This window comes from Phasianus colchicus, chromosome 1 (assembly GCF_987193195.1).
Source record: "Phasianus colchicus chromosome 1, bPhaCol1.hap1.1, whole genome shotgun sequence".
Lineage (NCBI taxonomy): Eukaryota > Metazoa > Chordata > Aves > Galliformes > Phasianidae > Phasianus > Phasianus colchicus.
The window spans coordinates 142,270,875-142,287,165 of record NC_143436.1 but is presented as its reverse complement, the minus strand read 5'-3'; the positions used below and the strand labels follow the sequence as shown (position 1 = coordinate 142,287,165).

Here is a 16,291-nt window from a genome sequence, read left to right as displayed (position 1 = left end):
TAATGTGTCCTAACTGGTCCAAGTCCTAGAAAACTTAAATTTGATTTTTTTTTTTTTAAATTAAAAAATAGTGTTTCAAACAGCTTTCTTAAGGACATCACTTTTGCTGTATAAAAACGTAGCACATTCACACAGGCTAAATATTAATGGAACTTTTCTTAATGATAACCATTCAAACCTGCCTAATTACATAATAGTAAATTCTTAATAAAATTAGAACTCTATCTGCCAAAGGATTTTTTTTCACTGAGAATATTTGACTATTCCTCACTAGACAACCATTTTCTGAAACTGCAAAAGCATCAACAGATTTTTTTTTAAGAAATAAATTTTAGAAAGATTTTTTTAATCAACAGTGATGTAAAAAATGTGTTGGCATACTCTTCATAATTTGTAAAACTACATATATATGTGTGTGTATATATATATATATATACATGCAAGACACTTATCTTTAACTATACCCTAGTAATTATTAAATAAATGCAGTTTTAGAGAGCATGTTACTACTTGTTGAGAGTCTCTTATATTTAACTGGGGAAACAGTGCCAAAATTCTGTTCTTTAATACCTTACCTGATCTAATCAGTGTAGGCGGTTAGTTTTAAATTAATATAACAAAAACAACCCTAGAAATGTGAACAATCAAGAGGCTTCTTAAAATACAGCCTGAAACCTTCTGTTGGGGAATCCTACCCACTTAGCTTTATGAAGTTTAACTACCAGTCTGACTTTAAAATTATTCATTGAAAAGTTTTATTAAGGAAATGTCATGAACACTAATAGCACAGTGTTAGCCCGTTACTCGTGCAAGTGCAAATGGAATACAGAATAGCATGCCACACACTAGTCTTTATTGTTTAAAAAGAATGGTTATTAATAGTTTGTGTATTCATTATCTGGCTTTTGAGAAAAAAAAAAAAAATAGATCTTGAACATCATTTTGTCTACTGCAAAAGAATTAAGCAAAGCAAAGGTCCTAACAGAGCTTGATGCAAAGCACATAAAAAGTTCTAGGAAAGGGTCCTAGTAATTTCAGTGATGTAGCAGTGCCTAACCATAGCCTGCTGAATGAGCTGAAAATCTGTGTACTGATTCCTAAAGACTTTGAACTGAAAAAAATCCAAAAACACAGACCAAAGTTCTCTATAAAACGAGTCTTTTGCTTCTTGCAGAGCTTTCATATTAGCTTCTGTCATATCCAGTATTACACATAAAGACACACCATGTGGATATAAGGTATACACCCAGCTATAAACCCCAAATGCTTTTTTTCCAGATTCAGTGATTGTATAGGACTGATCTCATGCCAGTTTAAATGGATTAAGCGAACAAGAATTCAATGAAAACAGGATCAGTAACTGCTATGGAACAGACAGAAAAACAGGCTTCATCAAAAAAGATTAATGTGGAGTCTTTGTCTCAAAATGAGTAAGGAACTCGGTTAAAAAGAAAGGCACAACTCTTACATGAACTCTCTTCAAGAAAAATTACCATAGCCTTAACACAGTAAAATGATAGAACTGGCTTTATACAGAGACTAACAAATGAAACTTTGAAAACACAAGAGGAGACACATCTAATATTATTAACATTCTTTTAAGTGAGTTTTGGAAGCTGCTTTTCTTTGCTAGTGCAGTATTATTAAATTATTTTAATACTATAAAAAGGCTTTTACAGAATATGTTAAATAGGTATGTTTTTGAATTTCAATAAAATGTAAGAAGTTTAATCTGCTAACCTTTATTTATATGTAACATTTTTCCAGGCAGTTAATGAAACTAAACCAACGCTTGCTTGCATTAATAGGAATTGCAGGATGGAAGCTAAATGGAATTCAAAGAAATAAATAAACAAATATATTCACATCCCTTAGAATCTTTAATGTTAAGCACCACATTACACAAAGCCAAATTATGAAATACAGTGGCACAGGTTTCTGAAGCTACAGCTCTTGTGTTTCTCATTTCCATTGGAATGGAAGAGTCTCTACAGGGGGCTCAGCGGCTTCTGTAGTTAACCCCTGCAGATAGCCCATAAATACACTGAAACAGTTCACTGAAACTGTAACTCGGCTCCATTCGGGTTTTGCAGTACAGCACTTTGCCCTTCCCCTTTTTCACCTCCTCATAGCCCATCTTTTTTTTACCTCCCCAGTAGCCCATCTTCTTTCAGGCCTTCTGGGAGAAAGCCTTGCAGTGCCCTGAAAGAGCAAACACTCAAGGAGGATTTACTTTGTTTTAAACACCACCCTGGAGACAAAATGGTAAAAAAAAAAAAAAAAAAAAAAAAAGTGCCACCATTTTGCATCTCAAGTTGCCACACAAATTGCTGCTGCCTCTCTGTGCCTTTTCCTGAACCCTCATTGAAGTCAGTTGCAAAACATCCATTGACTCCACTAGGGCATGCTCATGTAACACACTTACAAATGAATGCTTAGCTACCTGTACGAAAAGGATTATTTAATGTATTTTCTCAAAATTCTAAATGGACAGAGAACAAAGCATGCATGAAATTTTAGTTATTTCATTTAGCAATTCATTATTCTACCCTTTGTAAAATACCACAGGAAAGCATTCAAAATACAACAAATAATTTTTTATAGGCATAAAATAAGAATTTGCTGAGAGTGCATACACTTTTCTCCAAATAAGACATTTTTTTGCATGGATCTGCAAGATTTGACAGTCAAATTGTACCATCACATCACAGTCCTTAAGACACAGAGCTTGCAGTGTATAGTGGAACTCCCACGGACACGATGACTCTTCAAACATATTGGGAAATGCCTCCTTGAACGATGTGTCATGAGTTTTCTTCACCAAATAACTCCTTGTGACTATTGCTGCTGCAGACATATATATGCTCACTTCTACTTTCCATTCAGTGTAAGAGAGTCACAAATCTAAAGCAGCCTTGCACTTGATAGAGTTCAATACCTGCAGCTGTGACAAGTCTGGTGATAACCATACCTACTCCTTTATTTCCCTGTAGATGGAAGGTCACCTGGAGCCTGGCACAAGATACATCTTTTTGGAGACTCATCCATGCCTTGGGCCATGCTGTACAGCAGAGTTCCTGCTGTTCCTGCTGCCAGAGATGGGCTAGGTTTGCTGGAAAAACACCCTTTTCCTTGCCACTTGGTTCTCACTCACAAAACAAAGCAAAAGTAAAATAAAAATAAAAATAAAAACCACTTAGTTATATATATAAAATCTTCAGATCATCTTGAGCTTTACTCATCATCCCTCAACATAAACCCAGGGTGTAAAATTAATGTGCAGTTTTCTTCCTGTAAAAGGAAAGCACATTTTTCTCTGCCTTAAAAACTTCTCTGAGAGCAAACATCTATCTAGGTTTTTTTTGTTTGTTTCTGGTTTCTTGTTTTTTGTTTTTTTTGTTTTTTTTTTTTTTTCCTGTAGAACAGCCAGCCTATATTAAAGAGAAACAAGATCTAGGCTCTTTTCACAAAGCAGTGCATACTTACTGCACAGATAAGGCTTGTAACACTGAAAATTCATACAGTTTGATATTTTACCAATGATGGTGAAGGATTTTTTATTAGGTTTTATATTTAGCTTTTCTACTTGATCTTCACATAAAGCAGTATTATTACCAATTAACTTTTTGTATTACTGTGCATAAAGCAGTTACATCTTTGCTAGAAGCACATACAGCACCACAGAATTGTGATCTACTTATTAAATCAATGCTGGTTATCACCAAAGAACCCTAATGTGCTTCAGAACAGGCTGCTAATTAGGAGGAAAAAAAAAAAAAAAAGAAAAAAGGATAAAACCAACGTTGAACTTGTAAGTGTATTAAGTGTGTTGTAATATAATTTCATCAGCATTTCCAAAAATATGAACCATCACAACAGTGCTGGATTTATTTAACTTCAACAAAGAGGGAATTACTCCCCAGATTGTTGCCTGCTATCTCTCATGCACAAGCATGCAGACACACAAACACACTCTCTCTTTTATTGCAGCTCAGCAGAAACATGCTTTCTACGAAGAGTTTAAAAACTGCAAGTGGCTGCACTGGAGAGCAGAAGCCACTCTGTATAAATGGCTTATTCTGAGGAATTTCTGAAAGAGAAAACACTCAGTAGGTGCATTGTAATTAGTTGCTCTTTCTAGTTACCTCTTGACAAATGATGCATGTGGGTCTGGATGGGAGCCCAACTCTTGACCCATGCCACCACTACACACTTCAGTACTTCAAGCAGAAACCCCTAGCCTCAGCACTCTTTTCATTTTGTTTTTCCAGAAAGGCAGCATTGGTAGTGCACAAAATGAGAACTAGACATGATTAGCAATGTTGGAATTCTTTCAGAAATGCTTCATATAGCTATGCCCTAAATATATCTGAGGGCAGCCTTCCGCCTTCAATTCCTTCCAAATATGTAGCATGTTTCAGGATTAGGTTAAAGGACAGAACATGGACACGCACTCTCCAAGCAGTGTTCCCACAACTCTTACATACACACTTTTGCTATATTTGTGAGCTTTTCAAACAGAAAATATTCATATGATCATTATTCTAGATACAGAAGATTATAAGCCCATTGAGAAATACAACTTTTATCACAAAAAAAAAGCACCTTTTAAAAAATAAACATTTTTTGGATAGCACTTTACTGCCCCCTTTTGCACTTTAACATTAGAACAGGTTTCAGCATATGCATGCTTTTATGAAACACTGTTAAGAAATAGGTTAAGATGATGGCACAGTGTTTATACAATAAGAGATTATCAGGCACTGCTCTGGGGACACTGTCTACTTACCTGAACTGTAAACAAATGAAACATCTAGCTTTCATTGTCCCTAATTTTCCATAGAAGAGATCGCTAAAGGGTGGTTTAAATGACCATTTTCCATTTCAATCTGCATGTACATAGGCAAAGGAGAAAGAAAGCTATACTGCTCATTAACACTAGTTGTCCTTCTGTCACAATTTCTAAAGCACAGATCATCTGCAAGTTGAATTTGGTTTTATTCAGTAAGAAGAAAAGAATGACAAAGGGTTTTCTAGTCCATTCATGTGTTAGCAATCTCTTAACTGAAAGGATGGGTGTATCCTTCAGAAGAAAACTTCACAAACTGGCAGGCAAAGATATTTTCATGAAAGGTGAAGACAAGAAGCCTAGACATTCAAATACCCTGCAAGCCTACAGGCATAAACTCGTTCTGCAACTCCACACTGCAATTACAGTCAGTACAGAATTCATGTGTGTCTGTGTGTGTCCACATATATCTACAAAAGGTAATAAATCTATAGTCTAGTGGCCAGTTATTTACAAAATACTAATTCATTATGACAGCCAGAGGGGGACTCGTCCTGCCCTCACCCTCAGCTTCCATTTGACAAAGTCCATGTGCTGCTGCGTACGCTTGTATTTAAACTTAATCCATTTTCCTCTGTCATCCTACAATTACAATACAAGTCACAATAATATTAAATTTCACTGCCTACAGCATTGCACAATTGAACCATTACTGTAATGAAAACTGACTCCCTTTGATATTAACACTGGTGTTTTCTCTCATTTGCTAGCCATGAAATACAGGAAGAGACCAATGTTGTTTTAATTAAAGAATTGTTGTTCAAAATATGCTACTGGGAATATTAAAGTAGTTCTTTACTCTCGCAGCAAAGATAATCAGGTATTTATATGGTTTGGGTTTTTGAAAAAAATAAAAGAAGTCTGTGCCATGGATTCAGCGTAACACAAAACCACTGCTCTACTTGTGCTCGCAGAGGCAGGGCGTGCCAAACCTAAGAATGATGGCGCTTTGTTGAAAAGATGCAGGGCGGTAGTTAGCATGGAACACAAAGTCAAACCAAACCATGTGTGCTTCTTACAGAAGTCACTGAAGCCTTTGCTGTTAGAAAGCTAACAGAGACCAGCTGGCATTTGCCAAAAAACCACTTTTCAAGAAGAGCACTGTAAATCACAGGCTATGGATGGGAGAAATAAACAATGAAAACAGATTGTTCTATTGCTGCACTGTTCTGCACTGTTCTCCACCATTTTTATTACAGAAACAAATCTTATGTCAGCCACAACACAGGGATACAAACCAAGATTTTTGGTCTTCCTCCTCTTGACTACAATTTGTTCACACCTGTACAGTCTTGTCCCAAGACATGCTTCAAGCAAAGTCTATAAAAGAGGGCAGGGACTGTCTTGTTTCTTGATGAGACATTAATTATCAGTGATGATATCTCAAATTCAAAGAAAAAAAATTCAGCTGCTTTGCAGTTGTTAGAAAAGATATTACTGCATAACATTTGCGTGCATAAGGAAACAGTGGAAGCAGAATAAGTTGTTAACTCGCAACATTCAGGAAAAGCTAGGCCAAATCAACTACAACATAGCAAGACAAAACAAATGCATTTTGGCAAACCTTTGTTACGCAAAGACTTTCAGAATCTAGCTACAACCCTCTTTAACTCCCATATTGTATTCTTTTTCTATTTATTAAAAAAATACAGGTCTGGATGGAAAAAAATGAACTTGAGCAAAAAAAAAAAAAAAAAAAAAAAAAAAGAGACACCTGCACCTCACATTAAACCCCAGATTAAGCCAAGTGTAGGTATCTTATGTTAAATACCAACTTTTTTGAAGTTTGACTTGCAGAAGCAGAACAAAGTATATTTGCTTCTGCCACTTCCAAGACAGCAGTAACATCTGAACTACTAAAAATCAGCTTTTGGTCCACTGCAGTGATGAGCCTCTCAAATTAAGATAAACTCACTACAGAATGGTTTACAAACTCCTGCAAAGATCCAGAGATGTACTCATCACTAGACTGGAAATCCCTACCCAGCTGGAAAAGGGGGTTCACCTAGCAGCTGGAGACTGCAGGAGCCTCAGCTACTCTATTTGATCCCGCTCACTGCTCTGCATTTGGCAAAGTTTTATCTCAGCCTCTCACACACGGAGGTTCAGAATAGCCATTTAGGAACCAACTTGATTATCTTTTAGGGGGTATACCGTACAGGTATTTGGGGATCAGCACAGCTGTTTACAGCAAATAGTTGTCTGTAGAAATGCGCTACCATCACACTGAAATGCAAGCAGAAAGGACATAAAACTTGGTACTGGCAGAGCTACTGGTGCAGCGACAGACCTGCTCAAGCTGTCCCAGAGAGCAAGAAGGATCACCACCAGCACGGCTGCCCTGACAGCTGGCAAGCTACATGGAAATTAACAGTCATTCCAAGTGCAGACAGAGCTGTAGCTTCTGACATCACTTTCTGATAGAAAGAAATGTAATGAAGCTTCAGAGAGATGTGTATTTATTCAACCCCAAAAAACCTTTTCACATTGGCTTTGGTTCAAGACAGCTCATGCTTAAATTCGTCCCGCTTCAGCAAAAATATTCAGCATTCAGCACATGCTCAACATGAGCTCTTCTGAATGAGGACAGTTTTCTGAGTCAAGCTCTAGGAGCACAGCTCAATCTTATTCACCTTGCTGTCATGCACTGAGAAGATTACAATGAGCAATAAATTTGTGAGATCTTTTGTTTCTCTCCAAAATCGATGTGAACACAGTCTGATAAAATAAAAATAAAAATAGAAGGATCAGTGATTACCACCAAAAATCACATATTTTAGAATATTTATCATGCAGACCAGGAGTCTTGTCTGCCAATGTGACCTGTTCAGCTAACCCATACAGCTTGGAAACACCTAGGTTAAAAAAAAAAAAAAAAAAAAAAGAATTGAAAAAGCTAACAGCCAAGTATTGTGCAGTGATTAAACTAAACTGCTTCTGAACTAAATTGAAATTAATTAAAAATGACAAAAGCAACTTAATGTGGACAGTGAATGCTATGAGACTGCAAAACCTCAAAAGAAGTCAAGATGTGCCTCACTTCAAATCTGTACTTTTATCTCACCAGGTATAGAAACCAACCACTGCTTAAGCAGCAGGTAAGCAGATGGCAACCAACAGCAAAAACGAAAATGCAAAATGATGCACCACTTGAAGAGTAAGAACTGTAGTTATGTGTTATGTGTGCTTTCACCAGCACTTGCTGCATAGGTTCCTTAGACAAACTGCTTCAAACTTGCAGAACATCAAAAGCCAGATGGGCCTTCCTGAATGAATCCACAGGCAAGGAGCCAGGATTCCCGTTTACTGCAGAAATAGGCCTGGACTTGATTTGAGCCTTCTCAGCTCTGACAGCCTGGTGTCTGGCAGATCTCCCAATTCAAAATAAAATAACTTTCAATTGCAACTAGGCTTTAACTAATAATAATAATAAATTTTAAATTCCTCTTATTAGCTTTAACATGCACTTCCCTTTATAGAGCACTGTTCACTTTTCCCACCACTGTTTTTGGTATGGGTACCTAATACCTAATACACTATTCAAACGAAAGCTAACAAAACAGTGAGAAGTAATTTACAACAACACAGATTTTTCAGGCTAACATACCATTCCAATATCTAATCATTGATGCGCAAAACTTGTTTATTCTTATAAGTGTACATAGCTCCAAATGGTACTAAAAAGAGTTTTGAAAATTCTATTTTAACCAATAATTGAGACATTTAAAAAGAACACTATAGGCAAAAAAGAAGAAACTTATGTATATGTTCTACATCAGGAATGATTCGCCTAGCAACATAATCCTCTACCAGCCTTTATCTTTTTTGGCTTGGGACCTGTGTTTAATACCAGAAGAAAGCACAGACTTACATCAAAGTTTAAATCAGCTGCATTATAATTATCATGCTGATACCGCAATAAACAGTGGGTGTTGGCTGGCCAGGATTGCCAAAAAAGATAGAGGTCCTGCCCTTATTCGCTGTATTTGACAATGTATATAATCACATCAAAAGAAAGTTCTCTGCATCAGAGCTGGCAGAAAAAAAGAAACCTGGATGTTCTCTTCCTGAATGAAAACGATAGATTTTGTTCATTGCATGAAAATTAAAAATTTTGCCTATAATAATAATAATTTTAAAAATCCAAACAATTATACTGTAGAGCCCTTGAAGGCGAATGTAATTCCAAAGTCACTGGAGATATTTTCATAGAGTTAAACAGGAGCTAGACAGAAGCCTTAAACAAGCTTATCAGCTTAAAAATGAAAATACAAAATCCTTAAAGACATAGTCAAATATGGAATTTAAAATTATTGATTGTTATCCTATATTTAAGACTGCTTGAAGATTTTTGAGTATCTGGCTAGCCCCGAACATGTATTTATAACAACAAAAATAACAAAACCATCAACTAATTCAGACTGACACTGCAGACATTATTATTTTAAGGAATTTCTATGTGTGCTCTACCAGTTCAGTTTTGAAGACCTAGTTGTCCTTGATGGCAGAGGAGCAACGGCAAAACTGTTTTTGTTCTGCCTCTTTATTTTCATACTTGGCGTTCAGAACAGACTGAGTGCAAATATGCTTGTTTTCTTACAGCTTCAATGCTTTTTTTACCCCCTCAATTAGGGAAACTAAGTGCAAATTGCAAAACCTCTGTGTTTTAAGTGCACCTTTGAATTGACGTGCAATAGAATAGTGCAAACTGGTTCAGGAAAGTGAAACCTGCAGATTGTTTGGGACAGCTCTGGCACCCCCAGCACAGGAGGCCCTCCACAAAGAATTACCTACTTCTTTCTGTGCCTTGCCAAACGGACTGAGTCTTATCTCGCACATTTCTGAAATGTGACATGACAGGCAGGTTCGAAAGCTAAATGTTGGATAATGGTTGGCAAACAAAGGACATCGGTTTTTGCATTATTTCTTTAATTACTTTAACCCTTGTTCTAACAGAAAGCATAAGGCCAGAGTAATTCAGCTTCTCTCTTTGTCATTTGCCTGCCATAAATATGCACCAGTCTGCATTTGAAAAGCTGAAGGAGGCCGCAAGCTTGCTGGACATTTATCATGCTCTGTTCCCTGTTAACAAGCAAATACTTTAGCTGAATGGCCCATTAGCAATCATTGTCAAATGCAGAATGCAAGGTGCTTGGATGTGACCGGCCTGTAAATTAGATGAGGGTGCCCCTGTGCTTTGGAGAATTTCAGCAAATGAATTGGATCTTTTGATACAGATTTCTGAAGGTTAAGCTGCAAAAGAGGAAACATATCTGAGTACTTCAGACTTACACCAATCTGTTCGGCTCCCTATATGCACTTGTTTATTTTTCGTTTGCTAAATCACATCGACATCAGCAGCTTGACAGTTTGGATTCTGGAGTTCCCTTTCCAGGCAGAACTGTGAAGCATTCCAGTTTACTATAGGGTAGGATAAGAATGATAAATTCAAGCATGTAATTAACATCTTCATTAAAAAAAAAAAAAAAAAAAAAAAAAAAAAAAAAAAGCACCCTTAAAAAGTGTCCAAGCCACTGCCAAACAAACAGCATGAATCCCATTTTGCCGAGCTCATCCGAGGCTCATTCCCACTAAAGAAAGACACAACTGTTATTGTAGGCTTGGTGCTTTTTTTCCCTTATGTCTAGACTGCCTAACAAATGCAGAGTACTTTCTTTTTCCCTTCAGTAGACAAATGAGCAGGCAATAAAGTAAATATTTCTCTTTCGAATGGTAACCCCGATTTGCAATGTAATGCTGACTTGAAGTTCTGGGCGTTTATGGTTGCTATTTGGGTAGAAAAGCAAGCCTTAACTACTTGGAAGGCGCTTTATGAGAAAAGGCAAGAAAAAAAAACACACAAGCAGCTGCACTGGGAGAGGTATTTTACTACCTTTGCAGCTGCAGATCGCTTAAAATAAATGACAAAGCAATGGCTATATTCCGCAGGCTGAACCAAGAAGCTGACAGCAAACTCATCCCAATGACTGGGGATGGGGGGGTGGAGATGCTTATCTCTGTTCATTTCTAGATTTCAGGCAGCCTTTCAGGAGTAAACACCACCTAGAGACTAAGCCAATCAATTCGGTTATCTGCAAGCTTTCCTGATAAATAGAAAAGAATGCTGTTTTTGGCTTTGGTTTCTATTTCTCCTATTACTTTTTTATTTTTGCACAAGAAATGCCTTCGTATCACCTGGCTGGGGCAAGGACAACGCAGCACGTTTGTGCTGCTCTCACAGAGTTTGGGATTGACAGCAAGGCCCAAAACACATCCGAAATCGCAAGGTCTCTGTTTTTATGGGCAGATAACCCCAACCCCACCTGTCCCTGTGCAGGTGAACGAAGGCAGGCACATGGCTGCTGCCAGGCCAGGCCTCGAGGAACAAGGCTTTCCAAGCCTCACCACCGCAGCCTGCCTCTTCAGCCGGCCCCCTCTCCAGATGGAGCAGCAAAATGAAATCTATCTTTACCATATTATACACCACCAATGAGCAAGAACTGAGCAGCTTTTCTTCGCTGCTTTACCCAGCCCAAGCCACAAGTAGGGCTTTCATACCTCCTAATCCCGCTCCCAAGTTCTGTGCGGCTCTCACATAATGCCCCGCAGCCCCGAGCAAGGCCCTTAGTCTCCAGCACCCCTTTCAGAGACGTGTCATTTCTAACATCAAGCTAATCTATATGTTGCCATGGCATCACCCTTTATCTGCCTTTGCATCTTATGAACTGCATGGATTTACCACATTATTTTTATCTGAAAGACAGAAAATGGTGGTTTTATTGCCATACAATCAGATTACTGCTGCTAGTTTCTCTATGCCTTTTTACCATACTTCAATCAAAAGGGATCAGTTTCTTTATACTCTGCCCTTGATTTACATTACATCTGTAAAGACCTAGTCTGGGTTGTAATCCCCTTATTAACTATGACCAGGGTTGATTTGCCTAAAAATAAAAGCAAATTGTGTCAGACCTTTTCACTTTGTTTTTGATTCGGAACTACAAAATGGATTACACTAAAGAAATCTTCAGAGTTCACACGGCCGGTATAGTGCTGAATTTAAAATGAGAATTAAACAAGTTAAACATGGGAGCTGTGTCAACGGTTTACATTTTCCATCATGGGAGAAAGGCTGAGCTGCGTATGTCTTTGTGTTCCCCAGCTTTAAGGAGACAATGAAGCCACAGGAGTTTTTCCAAGCTCTTCTGACATCGTGGTCCCTTTGCCATCCTCCCTTCCTCTGCTTTCCAGGCAGCTCCCTCCCAAACTCCGCTCCCCCGCCACTCCCTTCCCCCCTCCGCCCCCAGAACCGTGCTCTGCTTGAAAGTTTATAGTTCCATGGCACTGCATATTTTAATCAAAATATTTCAAGCAGTGTAACATTCCTATTTAAGTTTCCACAATGCCTCACAAAGAATGAGCTCATAAGCAAATCCATGTAGATTGCATGATAAATGACCTGAAAAACAGGTTCCCTTATGTCAGCAGTCAAGGCAGGCAGACGTTAGGCTCACATGAATAACATTTTAATCACTACTTTTTTTTTTTTTTTCTCAGAAGAACACTTTCTTCTCATTTGCAATAAGCAATTTCAAGTACTGCAGGTTGTACGACTGAGGCAGACCAGATCCTCGAAGAAGCTGCTGTGCAGGCCTGCAAGGCCAGTATGTATGCCAGAACATCACCGCCATCGCTTCAGGCCCTCCACCACCTTCCCACTGCAGGAACCTCAGATGAATCTGAGACCATCCTAAGTATCACACCTCAAGCAATAAAATGAGGAAGGAGGAAGGGAGGCAAAAAAAGAGGGAAGGAGGTGTTCTTATGTGTGGGAAGACAGAACTTTGTGATTCTAGCTTGACTTTTAGTCACTGACTTTCTAAAGGCAATTACTTCATTAAACAAAGTGAAACAATACAGCACAGCTTACAGATAACATACTTTACAATAATTGCTATAAGTCATCTAGCAATTATACCGCACATATGAAAGGCTGGAGAAAATAACCAAGTGAAAAAATTGGGCTGTGAGCTCATTCCAAATTCATTCTGGTAATTCACTTGTCTTAAGACCTGGCTACAAACACCAGAGATATCAAATGGACTGGAGGCCACCACTCACTGCTTGTATTAGCATGCCAAGTGTCAACAGCTATGTTTTGGGTACAATTTAGAAGCATGTGTTTAAATCGTTTTAGCCTTCCACTCCTGTTTCTTCAGCTTGAAGCTGCAATTGTTGAGGTTAGAAAGTGTACTCCCATGACATTCGACTCCCAAATAAATTCTTGTCTAGCAAGAGGCTACCAAACATGTTGTGAGATATCGTTTTAGCAAGCTCTTTGTGCTTCGCCGGGCTCACTTGTCCTGTGGAACAAGGACTGTCCATTACCTACAGTTTATCATCCTGACAAAATGTGAGGAATGTGGATGTGAAAGCACTAACAATTCCACCCCTGGTGCTTTCTCCTTTTTTCTCTCTATATTAAAACCGACAAGATTAACCCAAATGCAGACTGCAGAGCATAGTTCAAGGGGCTATTCAATCGGTGGTGAATGCGCATTTGTTTATCTACAAAAATAAGAATTTCAGATACAATAAGAAGCAGACTAGTCTATATGCCGCTGAACAGACCATTTAACAGGGTCATTAATTGTAGTTTATTTTATTGGTTTCTGACATCTGAGCATGCATTCACAGATGGACTGTGAAATATCCCATATATAATTGGTTATCAGAGATAGAGAAAAAGAGCTATGTAATCTAACTTAGTCAGTGTCAAATGCAGCAGTTTTGAGGATAAGCTTCCACATGTTACCAAGGAGAACTGCTTTGCTCACCAACCTACAGCACGCAAGGCATAGCAACACTGAGATAGAAACAATGGGTTCTGAATGAGATTTCTCTGAGGTTTGACTGAAATACACTCTACAGTGGTATGCTCCATCATACATTTCAGAGGCAGCACTCAGCGCCTGGGAGGTGTAACGGAGGTAATCTATACACATTGTTTATCTTGGCAGAAATGGCAAAGGCAGAAAGTCCCCAATTAAAAAGTACCAACGGGAGTTAAGTGTACAGAACACATTTTTTCACTGTAATTTCAATATCATGAAATCTACTGTTGTTCAAATGAGAAGTCTGTAACACCTACAAAGACATCTGTAACAATGACACTTAGCCTCCCAAGCTATAAAGTCACAGGTATAATTATCTTGTGTGTGTCACTTAAATACACCTCCTGTGATTGGGCTGAGGCAGTGAAAGCAGAGCTCTGGGAAGGGAGAAAAGCAGGAGAGCAGGGCAGGGAAGTCTGTGTTCAAACAGCTACCGCATGCTCTCAATCCCTGCCACCTGCTAGAAATTACAACCTCTAAACTTCAGTGCAAAACCAATTCAGTTTGTATGTTCACCTTAACCTAAAATTTATTATTTCTTACTTTATATTAACCTGACTAATAACTTCTCCCAGCATTTAATTGCCTACCTGTTCGGCAGATTTATGCACCGAGGCTTTCAATAGAGTTAAATGCATAGCTTCCCTGAATAAATTAACCAGCACTAAAGATAGTTATTATTTTGAGCCTGGAAAGGAGCTTTATTATACTATGCTGAGATCCATTCAGCAGCTTACTTCTCAAGCAGCTTGAATTCCAAGTGAAGACAACCTCGTCTAAGGAGAAATTATTCAGTATCCTTCGGGCAAACAATTGTGACAAGAATTAGTAAGAAATCCTGCTCCGAGAAGTGGAGCTGTCTCACCGGCAGCAATATCGGTAATGCATTTGTAAGCTTCCTCAAAGTAGAGGCCTCCGAGTGGCCTATAAATCACTAGCCCCAGCAATTGAAAAGACTAATTTTAATAGTGTACTTCTTCACTGTGGTGATTAAGCCTCAATGAATCACTCAAGAAAACTCAATTACATCAACAGCAGAACCTATTTTTAAGCATGCATTTAAGTTGAAAAAGTAATTAGATATTATCATTAGATCTACCGTTAACAACATTCAAGCCTTAAAAAAAAAAAAATCTTAGAATCCGCCAAATGGAAACACAACTTATATGTGATAAAGGAAGCGTATCCCCAGGCTCTGTAAGATGGGTTGAATTCAGCTGCTTTGGATATTTTTTTCATTTCACTGGTGGCCGATAAAAAGCTACCACGGTAAGTTGGAAGGCAAAAAAAAAAAAAAAAGAGGGAAAGCAGGTTGGAAACGGAGCAGCTGCAGAGGCCGGAGCAGCGGCTGTTCTGTATTGGAAGAGTGACCTCTGTAGGAAAACACGGCGTACAGGGCTGGGGAAGCACAGCCTTCCCCTTCCTGCCGGGCTGCGCCCTGAGCACAGCAGGCCCACTCGTGCAGCGCAGCCCGGCCCACAGCTGCCACTCCAGCGAGCTCAAAGTGCATGCTAAAGCCCGCCGCAAGCCGGGCGGTTCGCTTTATTTTAATATTCAGGTATCCTGTCATACCTTTCCTCAAGCCAAATAAAGGCTGTGGCTGCACACAGCATGGAAGTGCAGAGCCAGAGACCGGAGCTAAACTTTGTTATCTTAACAGGCTTCCCACCTGGTATATATGTGATGTGGTCATTTGTCACACAGTGCTGGGAATAAAAACGTAGCAGTGGGTAGTCTGCAGTGTTCCTGTCAGTCTGCCTTAGAAAACTTATCTGGGAAGAAGTCTCGCAGCAAGTATTTTCATTTTTACTAATCTCCGCCAGTGTTTTTCAATGATTTTTTTTCTCTCCAATAATGATGGGGAATGACGACAGCAAAGTGAGACTACTTGGTCAACATAGGCTGCCACTTTGAGCCCAAAACTTGGAAACCTTCCCCAAGTTTTCAGAGTCTGCCACCCACACAGGATTAAACCCCAAATCCAGGAAATACTCCTTTCTTTTCATTTCTGCACAACATTTCCTCCAAAAAGCCCCTCGGGAATATGGACGTGTACTCACTGGATTTAATGGGAAATTTAAAATTCAATTAATTCAGTGTATACGGTTTACTTTTAAATACATATATCATTAAAGATGCAGTATGAGTTAGATGAAATTACTCCAACTCATTCCTGGTGGGAAGCTTACTATTTCATTACAGACTTTCTCCCTAGCATGGAAAAACGTTGCTAAGGTGCTGTTCATCATCCAAGTTCAAAGGGTTTCACCGCTGGAGAAAGCCAACTTTTACTTTGCATATGTCAAAAATGAAAGGGACAAAAGTTCTCTCATCCTGTAAACTCCTCAGAAGAACGGCCCACTTTCCAAAAAGTTCCTGTTCCCCAAAGCATTCATTATTTCTTATACTTAAGGTCTTGAAGGACATGCTCCTATTTTAAGGGTGCTTTGATAGCAAAGCTCTGGGAGCGCATGTACTTTTTTGCCTGGGTTTGTTAATGAAGAATGACACTAAATGGTTGTGTGATGGGTAATGCTTAGTTCATTAC

General features: G+C 38.7%; 1 protein-coding gene across 1 annotated transcript in view; it reads right to left on the bottom strand.

Moving 5' to 3' along the window:
• The window catches only part of EFNB2 (ephrin B2), a 45,395-nt gene that overhangs the window by 27,656 nt on the left and 1,448 nt on the right, over nucleotides 1-16,291 (bottom strand). The window lies entirely within an intron of this gene.